This window comes from Pygoscelis adeliae, unplaced genomic scaffold, assembly GCF_000699105.1.
Source record: "Pygoscelis adeliae isolate BGI_AS28 unplaced genomic scaffold, ASM69910v1 Scaffold241, whole genome shotgun sequence".
NCBI lineage: Eukaryota > Metazoa > Chordata > Aves > Sphenisciformes > Spheniscidae > Pygoscelis > Pygoscelis adeliae.
Window position 1 is genome coordinate 4061747 of NW_008824056.1, and position 17915 is coordinate 4079661.

The 17915-nt window shown below is 45.5% G+C and overlaps 1 long non-coding RNA gene across 3 annotated transcripts in view; it reads right to left on the minus strand.

Moving 5' to 3' along the window:
• Positions 1-17915, minus strand: part of LOC103925279 — a 66367-nt gene that overhangs the window by 8831 nt on the left and 39621 nt on the right. Inside the window, exons 3-5 of one of the 3 annotated variants that reach the window (XR_664027.1) lie at positions 10057-10232; positions 8843-8984; positions 4922-5912 (exon numbers count right to left, since the gene is read on the minus strand). This is a non-coding gene — a long non-coding RNA (uncharacterized LOC103925279). Of the gene's footprint in view, positions 1-4921; positions 5913-8020; positions 8149-8842; positions 8985-10056; positions 10233-17915 lie in introns of those variants that run through there. The other 2 variants (XR_664028.1, XR_664029.1) reach the window with 2 other exon arrangements.

Genomic DNA, 17915 nt, shown 5'->3' on the forward strand with positions numbered 1-17915 from the left:
TAAGGCAAAATGCAGATCTTTTTCCTCATTGTTCTGCCTTTGAGAGGACTGTCAGAGCAAGCAGACAGTCCTTGTATCCAGCTCCACACTGAAATTTAAACACTTCTGAGATCTACTAATAACATTTTTCTGAAATACAGGCTAAGTCCTGGAGGAGGATGAAGCTCAGCTGACTGCAAGCAGAATTACAGACAGTGCTATTTACCAGGGTCTTTTCTAACAGGCTGTATCAAACAAACAAAAATCCTGTCATCATTTTTAGAGCTTTTTTGCCATGTTACCTGCATGTCTTGCACAATTTATGTTTCATCGTTTTCCTTCCTGATAACCAGTCTCATCTGTTACCCAGCCATTGCAAACCAGTGCACAACAGAGGGGTTTGAAGAATGGTACTGCGTAGAATTTCTCTGTGTGTTGTTGACTTTATCGTGCCAGCCGCACAGTGAAAAGAGAGACTGCGTTAGAGCTCAGAAATCACACCTGTGAATCTCATTTTTCACAGTTATCCCTTGCCCTGCGTACCCGCTGCACAGCAGGAGGGAGGCAGCCTGGCACGCTGCTGGCTGCAGGCGCGTGGCTCTGACCGCTCCCACAAGGACTCGTGCTTTGGGACTGGGGCAGCTCGGATCCCGTCACTGTTGCAGTATTAAAGGGTGCACTGACACGTGCATCGCACAAATGAGACTTGACACAAACTTTGACAGTTTCCTTGGTGTTTCACTGCTGTCTGGACTCCCCACATTTTTTTTCTGCAAGTTGCCTGCATATGGTTTCACTGGTGAAGCTCTTCAGCTTTTGTCCTTCCTCCCGCCCTAAATAATTTCACCTCTGGGATTCCAACAAGGCCATCGTACTAAATGTTTTATAAAACTTACTTGCTCTTTAGGCTCAGCAGGAACAACGTTGCCCCTGTAAGGGCTCACGCTACTTTGAGCGACGTTATCCTGGGTCCGTGTAAGTGCTGGTGAGCAGAACTTGGCCCCAGACTCAGCCCCAGTGGGTGCTGAGCTATCAAGTCATCTGGAATAAGAGTCTCATTTTCAGAGCACTGCAATTTTCTCCACAACGATGTTATCTTTGTTCCTCGGTTTCTGGCAGCAGAGCTGCTCACACATGCTATTAGCAGATGGCAGAAGACGTACATGGAATTTGCTCTCAGAACATTTCTTCCATTCTTCCTCCCAGACTGAAGAAGTGCAAATTCAAGCTAAAAGCATATACTAACTACAGCCCTTTTCCAAACAGGGCTACAGATAGTTAAAAGCAGGCTCCAGTAGAAACCTCTCAAATATTTCAGTCTCTCTGCTGTAGTTTAACTACTCAGCACATACCCTTTCAGTCAGAATTGCAGGGAGTGCATTTCCGTAAAGCCACGCTCCTCGGTGCCCTTATGTCAGCTCCTTTTTGGGATCAGCTCTTAACAAGCAGCAGGCATTGCAGGAAGGCAGAAAACTTCCACGCAATCTCTCCAGTAAGTTGAGGCATCCATCTGGGGCTTACAGCTAACTGCCGTGGGCTTGGCAGAACTTGGTGCACTTTGTGTAGACCAAGATGAACACATAAATTTAAGGATCAGGCAAACAAATTTCCAGAACGGGCATGAATTCAGGAGCACGGACATGTACGCGTTGTTCAGCCTCCAAAAGGAGGAGGAACAAGCCAGACGAACTCCACATCATCCCATATTTATGCTGCTATGAGCTGAAACTAAACTGGCCTTCCAGTGGGGCTGCTGTCAGAAGGAATCTGGGAGCTGTTGTTGTAACCATGTGCTTGAGCGCTCTCCTGAATCACCATTCGCTTTTGATCTGGATGTCTCATCTAGGAAAAGAAATGGCTTTTTGAAAAATCTTATTCAGGGTTCTTTTATTTACAACGTATTATGATTTTTTTTCTGCCTCCCTAAACTGAGGCAAATCCTGCTCAGAGTTGCTCCTGCATTTGATGGAAAACAAACACAGATGAAAGACCACTGCTCTGAGACTGCCTCAGCCTTCAGATCTTACATGAGCACTTATTTTTCATCTGTTCTGTTTTTTCCCCAAAGGACAATTTTATTCCAAGTTCATGAGCTCGTGCTGAAAAACAGCAGAACATTTCCTAAGTCCCAAAATTCTGTGGAAACTCGAGTCTAACGCTTTAGATCCAAATTTAAACTTGGCATTTTGACCCCATGTAGCGCCAAGTGGAACAATCTCATGTCAACAAGAAAGGTGCAATAGTTCCAGCCTCTCGGGATAGTTGTGCTCAGGTATCTGCTCCACAGTTCACCGTGTCTCTGCCCACCTGCCACCACCGACTCCTGCTTCCCCTGCAGGCATCATTCACAGCCATGAACTGCCTCCTGGAGATGGGTGCCTCAGCGTACAGGCAACCTCCTTTCGCCCAGTGACCCACTGGTTAAAGAGAGCTCGTCACCGGCAAGCAGGGTTCCAATTAAGCCTCTGCCTGAACGGCCTCGAGCCCCACATCTTGCTCACTCCTGTCGTGCCTCAGTGCTAAGGTGTGTGGCTGCGCAGCACACAGCCTCTGGCTGGAGGTGCTCCACCGAGCGCCACAGCGTTGCTGGGAGGGGCACTGCCACGGGGTCTCGCCCCAGGAACATCGAGGGTCTTGGCCCAGCAGCGAGATGCAGAGAAGAGCCAGGAGTGTGAGTCCCAGCAGGAACAGGGCTGGGCGATGCAGGGCGTGCCGTAGCACAACCATACACCCTGGTGTTTGCCGGGCTGCCGCAGGAGCTGCGCTGGCAGGCGCTAGGCTCAGGAGGCACCTTCACATTTGATCTGGGATTTAGACACCTATCTGCAGTTCCAGGTGCCAATGCCATGCCTTGGAGTATGAGCCCACTCATCCTTAGTAAGTCATGGTCAAAATTCCCAAAGAGAAAGGTTTTATTTCAACCATAAATCAGATACACGCTGTGGACTGCAGTGGGCCACAGTCAAAACCTGTCTTCAAAGGACTTCTCAGAAAGAACAGGCTATGATGCCCCATGGATACGGGAGGTTACTGCTATTTTATAAAGCAAGATTGAAAGACTGTACTACTCCAAAATTCTGATTGCTACCCGTCTGGATTTAGAGTTTCAATTTTCAAGCCACTATCTCAAATGTGAAATAAAAAAAAAAATTTTTTCACAAAGATACTTGGTCAAATAATTAAAAACTGCTTCAGTGGTACAATTATCACAATGATGCGCTTGTCTTTCTACCCTGTCTCAGAGAATTTGTTCCTTTTGTTAGATAATGCAGACGGAAGGGGTACTGACTACTTGCTTTTATTCATGAAAGTCTTTAAGTTCCGAGATTATTTAAAATAATTTGCTTCCATACAAATGTACTTCCTATTGCACACTGTGCTCTCTCATCAAAGATGGAAATCCAATTCCCCAGTTTCAAGAAGTCTTCAAGTTTTCAGGTGTTGCTGTTTTCACACCATACAAAGGCCCGTCTCTCTGCGCACCCATGCAATTGTGCTGGCAGTTCAGAGCAGAGGGGCAGCAGGTAAAATGCTGCTTTGTGTCTTGGCCAATACTAAACTATTGAAGTCATACTTTTATGTGCACCTGGTTATACCTTGCACTGAAAAGTCTGCGTGACAGAGGCACTTTTGTGCCAACCATGGAATTTATTTCCTTAAAAAAGTATTTTTCCTAAAGCCTAATAGAGATTGCAGCCCTAGATAACTCACTTGCTTTCTTCCAGTGTCAGGAGCATGCAGTGGAAAGAGCTGAAACTCCGCGGAAAGGGCATGGCTGGACCCTGGCGTGAACACTGGTGGCTGGACAGCCAAGCGATCTCCTGTGTGCAGGGCAACCAAGGGCAGAAGGAAAGAAAAGACATGGGGGGAAAACAGGATTTTTGTTATACTCGAGGAAAAAAAAGAATTTGCCATCTGGCTAAGAAAGCTAAGTACAATGTATTCTACAATTCCTACCTAACTCTATGAAACAGCTTATATCCAGTGCTACTGATACCCCACATCTCTCCTACGTTACTTTATTTTGAAGTTCAAAGCCAAAAAGCTACTTTGAGTTGGCTACATTTGTTTGCCCTTTCCTTCCCTTGAAGCAAACACAACCAGTAAAATTCCCTGGTGTATTTCTCTCCTTCCTGAAGTTTCTTTTCTCATTTGCCCTCCTCCATATAATCAGACCCCTTTTCACACATGGGTGAACCCAGAAAGTAATTTAGAGTGGGAACCACATGAACCAGTTGAGTGAACATCAGGTAATTGTGCCTTAGAGGCCTTTTTGAAGGTCAAATGTTTCTGGGTAATTTTTCCAGCTACTTTCTTTGTTAAATGAAAGCCCACTGAAACCGGGAAAAGAACAAGGTGGCTTTGTAAAAGTCTCTAACTCACTGGCCCTGTGAATCTGCCTGCCCCATATCCCTGCATGATTTCCTTCTACATTTTCTTTCCAAGACTCCCACCTTCACAAGTCACCTGCCTGTGCAAAATTTGTATTATTCACTGTTGCCCTGAGAACGGCTGAGATTTTCAAATACGCTTCCCAATACATTCTTACACTTCTAAGTCACTTCCAAGCTTTTGCAAAAAAAGGTTTACTTTATGTTTGCATCATGATATGAAAAACAATCTAAAAATCATCTCTGAGACACACAGACAGACACACAGACACACAGACAGACAAACAGGAGTGCTCGTGAACCTGGCAATCTGTGGTTGCTTTCTGTGTGCTGTCTCCAATGTCGACTGTTACAGGTGAGTTCACACTGCAGCTTTTCCTTCCAGGCATTATGAATTTGGGTATTACCACTAAACCCAATAAACTTTGTGATAATTATAAATAACAAATTAAAACATTGATTTAAATGAACTGACAAGTGTTACAGCCGCAAGATGGTCACATAATCCCAACTTTCATACAAAACTATACAAAGAACATCAAACAAAATTAAAGAAACTTTATGTTCTTCTTTAATATGTGAAATTTCAACTACAGGAGTAAATAAATTGGTTTTATACCATGAATGGAAGCAGAGGAACTTTGCTAAATAAATTTTCTATTTTAGGAGAGATTTTAATTTAATAAACTGGACTTGTTTTCTGAAAAACAATTTGTAATCGAGAACAGAACAATGCCACTTAGGCAGCAAATTCATCAAAGCAAAGGCTTTTTTAAACTGCAGAATCTAGCACAACAAGGCCCTGATTTGTCCTCTTCGGAATGCAATACCAATAAGTAACAATGCGGTGAGTTCCCAATCCCAAATTCTTTACTGTTGCTCCAGACGCTACAAAGGTTATGCAGAGTTTGCACTGCACAGGATTCCTTTCTTGCACATAACTGTGAACGTGCAAAGCCTTTCCAGACTCAGGACAACAATCGTTATACAGACCCAAATATGGTGGCGGTCCTGGTCAGATATATGTGTAGAGATGCACGTGAATGGGCAGGCATATGCTGAAATGGGCTCATTTTAATTAAGGAAAACATGAATACTGACAAATATATTTGAGAAAGTAATTTAAATGTAATGCAAGTGCATTTACTGCTAATCCCCAGTACAGCTGCATAGGGGAGCGCTTTGGCTGCTGCAGGTCACCCAAGAACAGAAGAGCCGAGCTGTGTGCCCTGCACCAGGCAGCACTCGCTGAGAGCTGAGCTCCACTTTCCATTGCGCACTGGACCATAACTGGGCACAAATCCTTCTTCCCCATGGGCTCCGCCCTCGGTGGGCTCTGGGTGGGGGACGTGGGACTGTCCACCTCATCCTCCCTGCCGCTCCTCCAGAAAGGCGACAGGCAAGCCTCCCACCTCCGCCGTGTCTGCTGCCATGGGGGTCCATGTCCTCCTGGGGAGGAAAGCCTTGCCCCACTCAGCCCCAGTCACTGCTTCGGACTCGCTGTCCCCAATGTGGTGGTCCGCTCCAGCCAGAGAGTTAAAACTGTGTTTAAAATACATAAATGCCAGAAAAACTCCGTACCCAATTTAAAGATTTGGCTCAAACTCCTGTGCCATTCTGCTCGGGAGAGGAAGGAGAGCTTTTGCAAGAATTAACAAAAAAGAAGCTGCAAACTGCCCTCACAAGCTAGTAAAGAAAAGGAAAGCAGTCACTGCCTCAGCACAGCGCGTCTGGGTTAGGCTGAGCGCTGCTGGGCTCTTGGGGCTGTCAGAGCTGTTTGCCTTATCGATGGATCCCACAAAAGCACCTCTAAAGCTTTATCCTAAAGGAATGCGGTGTCCAACAACGACTGATAGAGATCGGAGTGATGAAGTCCCTGCAGGCATGTGCTTCCAGGGAACAATGGGAGTTAACTGCATGCTGGGAAAAAGTCCCGCACGGCAAGGTGATAGATACTGTTGGCTTAGAGAGAGAAAATGAAAGAGCAGATTCAAGGCTGGAAGAAATCTGCTCTTCAGTGGCAACATGCTATTGCCTGAGAATTAAACTACTTGTTTCACTGTGTTTTCTTTGGGGATGCTGCTGAGGGACCTCGGAAGAACAAGCAACATCAACAGCTCTCCTGTGAAGCTTCACGAGGCTTTCTGTGTATTCCAGATTACTAATGCTGGCTACGTATCTATGTGGCTAAGTGCTAGACAAAAGTTACTTGTTGTCATCCAAATCTATTGTTGCTGCTCTTCCTGGGTGCAGAGTTATTAAGGCATCTTACCAGCCGCACTGGGCAAAGTAGTCATCTGCCACACACCTGATCAAATCTAGAAAAACAGCATTTGTTCACTACCGTTGCTCCAGATCTGGGTTGAAGATAAAACTTATTGGTTTGCAGGGCATTTGGATGCTTGCTAGACATATTTGTTGCTTTTGGAGCAGCTGTCAGAGGCAAAATGACTTGAAAAGCTCAAGGATGTCCTTTGGGGGCATGTACTAAATAAGAGCAAATCAAGATAAAGTGAAGCAGTGCACTGCTCCTTCCTCCTCCTGCCTATGGCCCTGGACTACTGAGATCTGTTGATTATTTCTAGAGCTTCCACAAAAAGTAACTTTTGCAAGCTGTTGTTATTGCGCAAGAATCTGCACCTCTACTAAGAAAATGTTGCACAAATCAAGATGATGAAAGTGACTCCTCTGTATTGAGCTCTTCTGGAGAACACAGACTGCCTCAGGCTTTAGACGCTGTAGAAGACATAGGGACATAAAATTTGTCTGAGGTTCATCCAGCCCAACAGTGTCTCCAATAGCTGTCATTATCAGCTCCTCAGGGGAAGGCAACTGAAGTACTCGGGGCTGACTGTATCACTTTAACCACATTCTTGCAGACTATTTCAAAGATTTCCAGTAGAGGCATCAGACCTCAGAAACGTTTCCAGCCTTCTGGAAAGTATTTGCTATTCCCAACATTTTGCAGACCATAAAGGAACAGAAACAATAATTATACAAATGCAGTTCCCAAGAGGTTGTTTGCTAAAAAAGCTTGACATAAATTAGCAGATCAATGGATTACCTCTGAAGCCTTTTAAAAGGCTTAGCTACTGCTGTCTTCCATTTCTCAGCCATCAGTGCTGACTTACACAGTGAGATCCACACAGTGAGATCCACACAGTTAGCTGAGCAGTGCCGGTTTCACGTTCTTCTAGAACTCTTGAGCAGAAAAACCCTAGTTTTGGGTTTGTTATTCAACCTACTGATTTGCTGCTCCTTGGCTGACAGCTGAAGTGGAGACGGGTCCTCCTGCTCACCCAGTAAAGCGTGGTCTCCTGAGAGAAGGTCCTCCTCAAATGCCTCCACAGCAGGCGCAGACACTGGGATTCGCGGCATTCGGAGCTGTGCCTCCCCCGTGCTCGTTTTGCACTGCAGCCATCAGCTGGGCTGCTTGGCAGTGCACGCAGCTAAGCTGCTCCCTGGACATGTGCTGGTTACAGCAGTGAGCATCAGCTCAAAGACAATGTGAGAAATCCCATTTGAGACTTTTAAGGAACATGACTTAATTAGGTAACTTTCATAGACACAAAAATTTGCATAATGCCACAGATACCAACATAAGGTTGACCCATCTTACCCCAGCAATAGTCACAGTAAGACACGTTGGTGCTGCACAAAACCTACCAGCCACGAAGCTGTGCAGCTTGCGTGGGCTGGGAAGATCCTCGGGTGCCAAAAGAGATGGTGGATGAGCTATAACTGCTGGGCTCCATGAAGGGGCTGCAGATGAGAGAGCCTGAGACAGAATGAGATGTTTTCAGGGTATTTTTGTCAACGGGAAAGGGACTGAGTGCTCCTGGGCTGGGGGAGTATTCTGCTGTTGATATTCAGCTGTTGGTAGTAGGGGGGCAGCTTGCGGAACGCTCACTAAACCGGACGCTCCTCATTTGTCATTGACATTCGGCTTGCCACACACTGCTGCAGCCAGCTTCCCTTCTTCCCTTGCTTTTGCTGCCTGACTCTGGCAGGGAGTACAGGCAGAACGGACGTTTGCAGGCTGCACAGCACCTTTTCGCAGCTGCGGGAAGAATCACCAGCCCTCTCCTGCAGTGAGTGGGATGGGAAAACCCTGGCTGAGCTAGGTTTGTGTGAGGCGGAGCGTCCCCCAAGTGACAGTAACACACGATGCAGCACGCTTGCCAGCCATGAACAGTGCCCTGCTTGGGTATGGCTACAAGCTGTGGGCAGAAGAAATCACCCAGCCGTGCACCGCATACTGCTCAGTGTCACTCACAGAATTATCATGCACTTGTACCATTCCACAGAAATACATGTTCTTTAAGAAATAAGAAGCGTGTTAATCCTAATTATTTCTAATATTATAACTGTCCATCACATGCACACACCCACAGTTTTCTCTACTGAAGTGCAAACACAACATCTTTTAATCAGTACTCTCTGCATGGTTAAAAAATTGTTGTTTGACGTACCGTACTCTCTTCCCTTCATGCCTGCTTTGATTTCTTGATGCAAGTCAAGATCCAGTCCAACTACATTTATCTTGTGCTTGTGTTTGGTATGAAATATTTCGTAACATGCACATGGAGATCTCTTTTGAGTAAATATGAAATTCTGTAATTAGAAAAAAATAGAGACCAAACCATTACAGTATTCTCAGACTACAAACATGTTGCTTGTCCGCATTAATAGCAGTCTAGAACTCTAAATATATGGTATAACATTTGCAATGCTTATATAACATATATGTAGCATTTGTGAATGACACATTGTCATTCACAGTTAAAATCAGTTACCTTTAATAACTTGGTTACTGTGTGTATTCGCAAACTGTAGTAAATCCCATGATTTAAAAAATGCAGGGAATAAAATAATATCTGTGAGTATCGGCACTACCTAAAAGAGCATGGCACCTAGACACTAGATCTCAGCCTGTATCCCTCCCTCCCACAAAATATATTTATTTTGTACATTACTTAGCGGTTTGGGGTCGAAATGCAGCCCAAGCTGGAAGAGGTCCGGTGGTGTCTCTCCCAGGCTGCACTGGGAGACGAGCGCGAACCCTCGGGGCAACCCAGGGGCTGGGATGGTTTTGGCAGGCAGGGCAGGAGTCTGCATTTAGCAGGGGCGGACCTCTCCCTCTGATGGCAACCCTGAACTGGCACCATCTAGCAAGCATGTGTTCCCTGTGTAAGTATGGATATATTTAATGAATGATACATTGATTTCTTCTGCTGGGGCGGATGCCAGGAGTTCTCTTTAGTATCAGTAACGTTTCATTCATGATTTCAGCTGCTCCTTCATGGAAGGAGCACAAAGGAACAGGCTGCCTGAAGGCAGAGGGCTCCTGCGGGGAGAGCAGCAGCAGACCCCTTGGAATTACTGCTGACCAGAGAACCTGGCTCAGAGTGGAAAGAGAGAGTATTAATTAGGATTAAAGGGAAGTAACTGGCTTAGTATAGTATGACAGCTGTGCCAAAGAGAATGTCACATTTTCTAGCTGCAATCCTTACTCTCAGATCTCTGTGTTATATTTTGGGTATTGGACAAATTGCGCTGGCTGCAGAATATTCTCCGTTACTCTAAGTCACTGGAGAGGGGCAGAATTGTCTATATTTAGGCCACCAAGTCCCCCGTGTTAATCTTTATTCCCTCTTTGTTTTAGTACTCTGCTTTCTATTTTTACCTCGCATATTCTGCAGCAGGTCTGGACGCTTGAAGAAGTCGGGGCGTCTTTTCCCCAGAAGAATTAATGGCCATGACTGTAGTTTGTTTTCCATTTACTTCTTTCTCCCTTTCTTCATGTGTGGGTTTTCTTATAATGCAGACTATGAAAAATACTCCAACCAGAAAACAGCAGACCTGAAACGGAAAGCAAATGATAAATCAAACAGTGGTAGTAGAAAAGAAGGAAAGGGGTAACATTTGTAGTGCAATTTTGCCTAGAATTTCAGTCGCAGCTGTGCTTATTTAAGATTACGAAGGTACATTTGAAAAAGAAAGCAAAGGATTTGTGAATGACAGACAAATCATAACTGCACCGTTGCCAGACTGAGACAGGAGCAATACTCGCTGCGCACCTCTGTCCTCCATCGGCCAGGCTCTCTGCTGTACTCACAGCCAACAGTACCATATTCAGCCAGGAAAACAGCTCACTCAGTAAAAAGGGTAGTAAAAATTGGCACCACATAAGTAAGACAGTCATATACTTATCATTGTAAGCCAGTGTTATTTCTGAACATCTGATCTCTACGTGATTTGAAACATGGGCTAAACCAGTGATATTAATTGGTGTTTTCCATTAATATGACCTTCAGGAGCTTTAGCTTGCATTATTCATCAATCTGAACAAAAGTCCACAGGACCACCTTGAGGTGCTTTCCTTCTGAAGGGACTGAGCCTGGCTGGCTGCCTCCTCCCTGAAACAACGGAGCAGCTCAGGTGCACCGGGAGAAGGGATCAAGGCTGTCGCAGGACACAGGGTGCTTCGCTCTGGCTCTGTGTGTTGCTGCTGGACCACTCCTGCCCTGGGCCTGACCATCCACCCTGCTTCCTCCAGTTCTCCTCAGATGGAACCTGATCTGGGCAGAACATTTTTCATTTCCTCCAGCTTTCCTGGTTTGTGAACTCAGACACAGTGGCAATGTGCATGCCACTCTCCTCTGCCATCCTTGAGAGTGCAGGCAGTGCCAGGAAGATTTCCTTCTGTTTGTCCTGATCCCTTTCTGCTTTCCACTGGGGTGGGGAGAGCAAGAAAAAGAGGTGAATTCAGAGGAGGAACAACTGTGAGAGCGGTCCTGGAGCCATCTCCCCTCCCAGACAGCGCAGAGGTCTGTGTTGTTCCCCCACCTTCCCCAGTGCTGTCCTGGGATGCTCCTCCAACAGCATCTTGTGGGCAGGTTTGCACTGAAGACCAGGAGCAGGCAGCTGCTGGCCCCCAGGGAGCTGCCTGCCATGCAGGGACGGCCAGTATGGAATGGGATTTTGTATACTACCTTCCCTCACCATCTCTTATCCTCCCAGATGTTGCTGCTGGACGCACACTGCAGGAAAGGAAAGCCAGCAGAGCACTGTGGAGGGAAAATGCCCAGGAGATTCAGGCCTTGCCAGCTCTGATTAGTAGTCTCAGAGCCCTTTCCCTGCAGGACATGCTTTGGAGAAAACTTTGCATGGTTTCAAATAATACAGATCAAAGTGAATTCCCCACTAAAGAGGAAACCACTAACCAACATTGATGCTTTTCTCAAAGCAGGAAAGGTATGAAGAGGAGCATAGGCAAGGAGAAGGGAAGAAATGTCTTTGGAAAAAAGCCCCAGGGCTGCTGGCAATATGAAAAGCACAACCTCGAACCTGGTCAGTGCACAAACAAACAGCACTCTGGAAAGACAAAAAAAAAAAAAAAAAGAGAGAGAAGAGGTTAAGAAGCATCTCTGAGCAGTGGTGGAGCCACCCTAACCCTACCAGTAACTGCCAGCAGCAGCAGGTAGGTAACTCGTGTTCTCATCCACCTCAATAGACAAGAAAAGAAAAAAAGAGATCAGAAAAAAATAAGAGAACAAGACATTTTCCTGGGAGTGAGGAACAGCAGTATAGCAGGCTTAGGACTACAGCACTTCCCTTGCAAAGGTATTTGGAGGTCCTGAGTGTTTTTAAATTCCACTGGGTTTGCTGGTTGCTGGTGCTCACAGCATGACAGCAACAGCAGGTCGAAGCATGCTCCTTGTTCGTGGTAATGGATCTCAACCCTTTACAAAAGTTCCCCTGTGTAAAATCCATCAGGGCGCTGTGGGTGTAAGCTCTTCCTTCCCAGCGCTGAAGGGACATGGGCCCGACTGTGTCTATAGATAGATTTAGATGGACCCCTGTCATCTGCCTGCACGAGTCACGCATTCCCGCTAAGGATTTATTTTAGACACCTGGCACTCCCTTCAGAGAGAAGCGAATTACTGCACGGGGCACACACAGTGGGATAGGAGTACCGGACACCGAGATGCTTGCGTCCTTTTCAGCTGCCTCGCTCCCTGAGCTTAAATCGAGAGCGTAGGTGCCTTGGCTTGACCCTGGGCTGAGCAGATCGCCACAGGGGATGTGCAGAACGACTCCAGTGCGAATCGGTACCAGAAAAAACAAGACAGTGAGGAGAGGTAGTGACATGCAGGATGGAAGAGGGATAATACGGGGAGGGTGGGGAGAGAAATTATTTCAGAGCTGGAGCTAATTTTGTAGAATCTGGCTGTTAAACAAAGAACCACAGTGTTTTAAAAATTCTGCTTATTGAATTAAGTCACTCTCCTGCCAACTGGATTACTTCAGCTGGCTGAACAATCTGACACCTCTTTTTAGAAAAGAATTTGCTAACATGACCAACTCAGTATGACGGCATACCTAACCATCCCCTTCGCTGCGCTCTCGGGGAAAACCAGGCACTACAGCTGAAAACAAAGCCCTTTTATGGGAAACTTCTATAGAATTCAGAAAAGACTTCGAATAGAAATTAAAGGAAAACTCAGAGCATTTCTGTTTTGAAGCCTAATAGAATCATGGATTGGTACTTACAGTCTAGCACTTTTTACACATTTGCATTAATGTATAAAATGTGTATTCTTTTGCATTAAAATTTAAAAAGAAGAAATAATTTTATTATTACATATTAATAGGTGCTTTTGGAGCATGAGGTTTCTCCTTGGCTTCTGAGAATGTCCTTCATAGAAACACTCAAAATCAGGCTCTGAAGTCAGGTAAACGGCCTCCCTTTGCACTCTGTGTCAGCGAGTATTGCACTGCCAGCATGGTTGGATGTTCGTGTTATTTGTACTGCAGCAGCACTCACAGAGCTGAACTGAGATCAGGCCTTTATGGTGCTGGGTGTGATTTTTGTACCCTCAGAGGTGGTCCTTGACCCAAACAAGTCTGCTTAGTAGAAGGAAAGTTTGTCTCTGTTTTATATAAGGGAGCAGACGCAGAAAGATTATCCATGCTACCTAAGTGAGATTGCTGGAAAGCTTTTTTTGGATGCCAAAGCAGTGGCTTAACCTAAAGATACATGTCTGCTAAAAGGAAAGAAATAGCTACTATTTCTTTACAGATTTTTTTTATTTGTTTACTAAACAGTAAACTTCTTTACTGTTACAGTTTAATTACTGTGCAGTCTGAAGACCTGATATAAGTCATTCTCTCCCAAGACTCCCCTGCAAACACACTTCAGCTCTCCTTATAGCCTTGAGTTGTGACAGTGGGACAAATGCAAACACACCGAGTTTTGGAAAGTTATGGGCACCCTCTGGCTTCTTCTGTGGTATCTCCAAGATATCACGACTTCTTCTTTACCTCCAAGACAGCTCTGTCAGTCTCTGAGGGCCTTTTCATTCCTCTGAAATCCAGTCCTGCCTTCTTGCCCACTGATTTCTTGCTCAGAAATAAAAGCAGGTGTTTTACCCAGCTGATACTTTCACTGTTAAAACACTTGGATGTCACAGGACAGTATTAAAAACAAAACAACATAGCTGGAAAGAGCTGGAACCCTTTGGGATAGAAATCCCAACAGGATTTTTTGGGACGCCATTTTTGAGAGAGGTCACTGTTCTGGAGAGTTCTTTGGTGGCTTTTTTTTGTATCTCAGATTCATTGATGGAAATCATCAGACTTCGTTAGATCAAAACATAATATCTCTCTCTGCCCACAGACAGACAGATCATAGCCTTTGGCCATAAGTTGTACCACTCATTGATTCTTAAACTAAAACTAACTATTCAATTGGCATAAAGCCTAGCATAGACATATTTAGATCAGGTCATGATTTTAGCTTAAAGTTATTCTCAGTGAGCATAATCTGATATTCCCAAGACAGCTCCATATTAACTCAGGGCAAGATTTGATGTGGATTTTGAACCAGCTTAGTGGAATCAATTTACAAAACATGTCTACAGCTAAACCAGTTCAACTTCGCACAGTTCTTTAAATAACAATCATTTTCATGGCTAGTGTTCATCTGAAAATGGGCCTGGTGCAATGCAGCATGCTTTACTTGCCCCTTTTCTTTCCGACACTTGCTCAAAGTGCAAGCTGGAGGAACAGAAACATTTTCCTTAACTTCCTTTCACTGCTGGAAAGCTGGATCCCTCAATTCCCCCCAGGCACCACTTTGGTTTCCACTTTCCACTTTGCCTCAGGTGCAGAGGAAAGCAGAACTGAGAACGGAGTCCTCCTGTATGGCTGGCCCAAGGACCCACAGAATCCACAATATGCCCAGATCAGGAGAGAGAACAGAGAGGCTTTGGAGACCCCACGGCTTTGTGGTTCCCGTGCTCCTGTGCTGCCAGCCCTTTGTGACCCTGCAGCTGTCAACCTCCTCCTGGAGACGGGACCCTTCCCAGGAACTCCCCCAGTTCTCCAGGGGCCGATGGCACCTTCCCCCCATTTCCTGCGCAGAGGATAAGCCGTGCGTTTCAGCAGCACGCAGTGCTTCAGGACAGCAGCTGTACCACCAGCTGTTTATTCAAAGGCCACTCACTGACTTCAATGTGTTACGGACCAGGCACTGTGTGAGGACACCGGTCCCTGTAGGACTCCTGAAGAGCATCTAAGACACCAGCCACATTTGGTTGCCACTTCAGGAGGAGATGCAGACATCCTCCCACTTGTGCTGCAGCTTTAATGCAAAGGAAACCCAGGTATAGAGTCACGCCAGCAAGAGTAAGGGGCCCATGCATAGTGCACGCATGCAGCCAAAGGCTACACGACACTATGGCAAAGTCTGGAGTGTTGGAAAGCACCTTAACGTCGTCATCCTGCACTGTGAAACATGGAGCTTTCAGATGTTGGTTCATTACCCTTTGTAACGTGCTGGTCACAAGGCACACTACCGTGATCCGTGCACCTTCTTTAATACCGTAATTTGAACATATTTGCTTTTTCACTTAATACAGACAACTGTTGTTTCAGTGTCCCCTCAGGACAATATGTTGTCCAGAGAAAGGCCCAGGGACAAAGAGCGTCTTTTGAAGGCTCTCATTACTTCTGTACCATATTTCTCATATCTGATAAGCCTATCTGTGAAATTCCAAAAAGAGATAGTTATCTCCTCTTACACAAATAACTTGGCCTAATGTTACTTTGATACAAACCTTCTGTGATACATTTCTGTAAGCAAAGAACTACTTAAGTGCTACCCTTGAGGAAATACTAGCATAATGTTTCACATCTGTCTCATTTTGCCTCTAACAAAGACTATTTTTTGTACCAGCTCTGCCTTTATATCATTACAGTGTGTTTTTTCTTTCAGTAAGCAGTTATAATTCTATTTACTAGTTACTGCAGTTACCACTTCGAATGCATTTCTCTTTGGAATCAGCAAAACACCAAGGATATTTTACATGAAAGAAACATTTATATGATTTTGTCAAATGGTACAAAAGGCATTTTGTGGATTTTTGGATTTGTCTAAGTCCTGTATATTTTTATTTCTTGATAATACCCCAGAGTATATGAGAAATTAACAACTGTGCCTTGGAAACTGTACTAGCCCCCGCAGGCTGGACCCTAGGTCAAGGCCTGTAGCCTTAGGCTATCAGTCAGCACCACTGACCCTGTACTGAACCATATTCCTACCACCACAGAACATTAATTCTGACTTATCCATGAGAATGAACAATTTTCCAATGACGGAACGGTCTGAAATTGGTGATCTTGGGCAGGTGGGTTCTCACTAGGTGAGAGTTGAGTCCTGTTAAAGTCTTGCAAGCGCAAGTGAAAGAGGCAGCCATTCTTCCTACGTACGAAAGGTCCATAATGGAGGCTGTGACCAAACAGGTGTCTGCAGTCAGTAACGAAAAGGCTCCCGCAAAAGCAAAGCCCGTCTGCCGCACCGTGGACCTCCCAGCGGAGCTGGGATGCGCCTTCAGCCTCTCACACGCTTTTTTGCACAGACAGAGTCAATCCAGTGCATCGATCCAGTGTGGAAGGGACCCAAGCAGATGGTCTCTGTAGGCTCATGCCCCAGGGCAGCTTTGCCTCTGGGGCTCGCAGGCTTGCGTAACCGAGCCTGGCGTGTCAGAGCATCACCGCTGGACCCGCAGCTACTGACCTCACACGCAGCCTGCCAGCAGGACGCTGCACGCTGTGCTGGTGGCTGCGCCGAGGACGGCCTTTGCAGAGCAGCATAGCATAGAGTAGAACCAGCAACAGGTTTCTTTGTGTACTGCATCTGCTAGACTTATTTCACTGGCTGTTGTGGTCTTTACCCTTTTTTTTAACATGCAGATGGACCTGCATGTTAAAGGGCAAAAGAGAAAAACTGTGGCATTGCCACAAAATATCTATACTTTTCTACAAAACATGTATTAGACCAGTCTAGGCTAAGCTCATCATAAGTCTTAGATCTCTGCATGTTGCTCATTCCAATGCAGAATCTAGGGCTAACCACAGTAGAGAGAAAAATAGCTGAGGACACAAAACACAAGAAGAATTTTAAGCATTCACCACTAAAATACAGTATATATTAAAAATGCTGCCAGTGTTTACTGCTAAAGTCAAGAGCATCCCTGGATTTAGGCTGTGTTCTATATTTCATGCTGAGTTCAACAATAAATATTCAATCACAAGAATTTAGTTTGAAAGTTCAAAAATTTTTAAGGCCCCTCAAAAAAAGTTTACAATGACTCCCTAAAGCAAAGTGCCTTTCACAACATTCAGAATGTATTGAGGTTATTATTGCGAATCATGGACTCACAGCATAACTGCAAAGCCTGTTGCACAGAGTACCACCTTTTAAGAAGTGGTTTATGAAAGAATGAATCCATTAAGAAATGTAGGTTGAGGGTTTGATGTGGAGCCACTCCTGGCTATTCTCACCCACTCTGGGCCAAGCACAGCACAGACCAAGCTTTAGCACACAAGAGACAGATTCTCCAGCTCCTGGCAGGACTTACAGAATCACAGAATAGTTCGGGTTGGAAGGGACCTCTAAAGGTCATCTAGTCCAATCCCCCTGCAATAAGCAGGGACATCTTCAACTAGATCAGGTTGCTCAGAGCCCCATCCAGCCTGACCTTGAATGTTTCCAGGGATGGGGCATCCACCACCTCTCTGGGCAACCTCTTCCAGTGTTTCACCACCTTCAGCGTAAAAAACTTCTTCCTTATATCTAGTCTACATCTACACCCTTAAGTTTAAAGCCATTCCCCCTTGTCCTGTCACAACAGGCCCTGCTAAAAAGTTTGCCGCAATCTTTTTTATAAGCCCCCTTTAAGTACTGATAGGCTGCAATAAGGTCTCCCCAAAGCCTTCTCTTCTCTAGGCTGAACAACCCCAATTCTCTCAGCCTTTCTTCATAGCAGAGGTGTTCCATCCCCCTGATCATTTTCGTGGCCCTCTTCTGGACCTGCTCCAACAGGTCGGTGTCTTTCTTATGCTGAGGGCTCCAGAGCTGGATGCAGTACTCCAGGTGGGGTCTCACCAGAGCAGAGTAGAGGGGCAGAATCACCTCCCTCGACCTGCTGGCCACACTTCTTTGGATGCAGCCCAGGATACGATTGGCCTTCTGGGCTG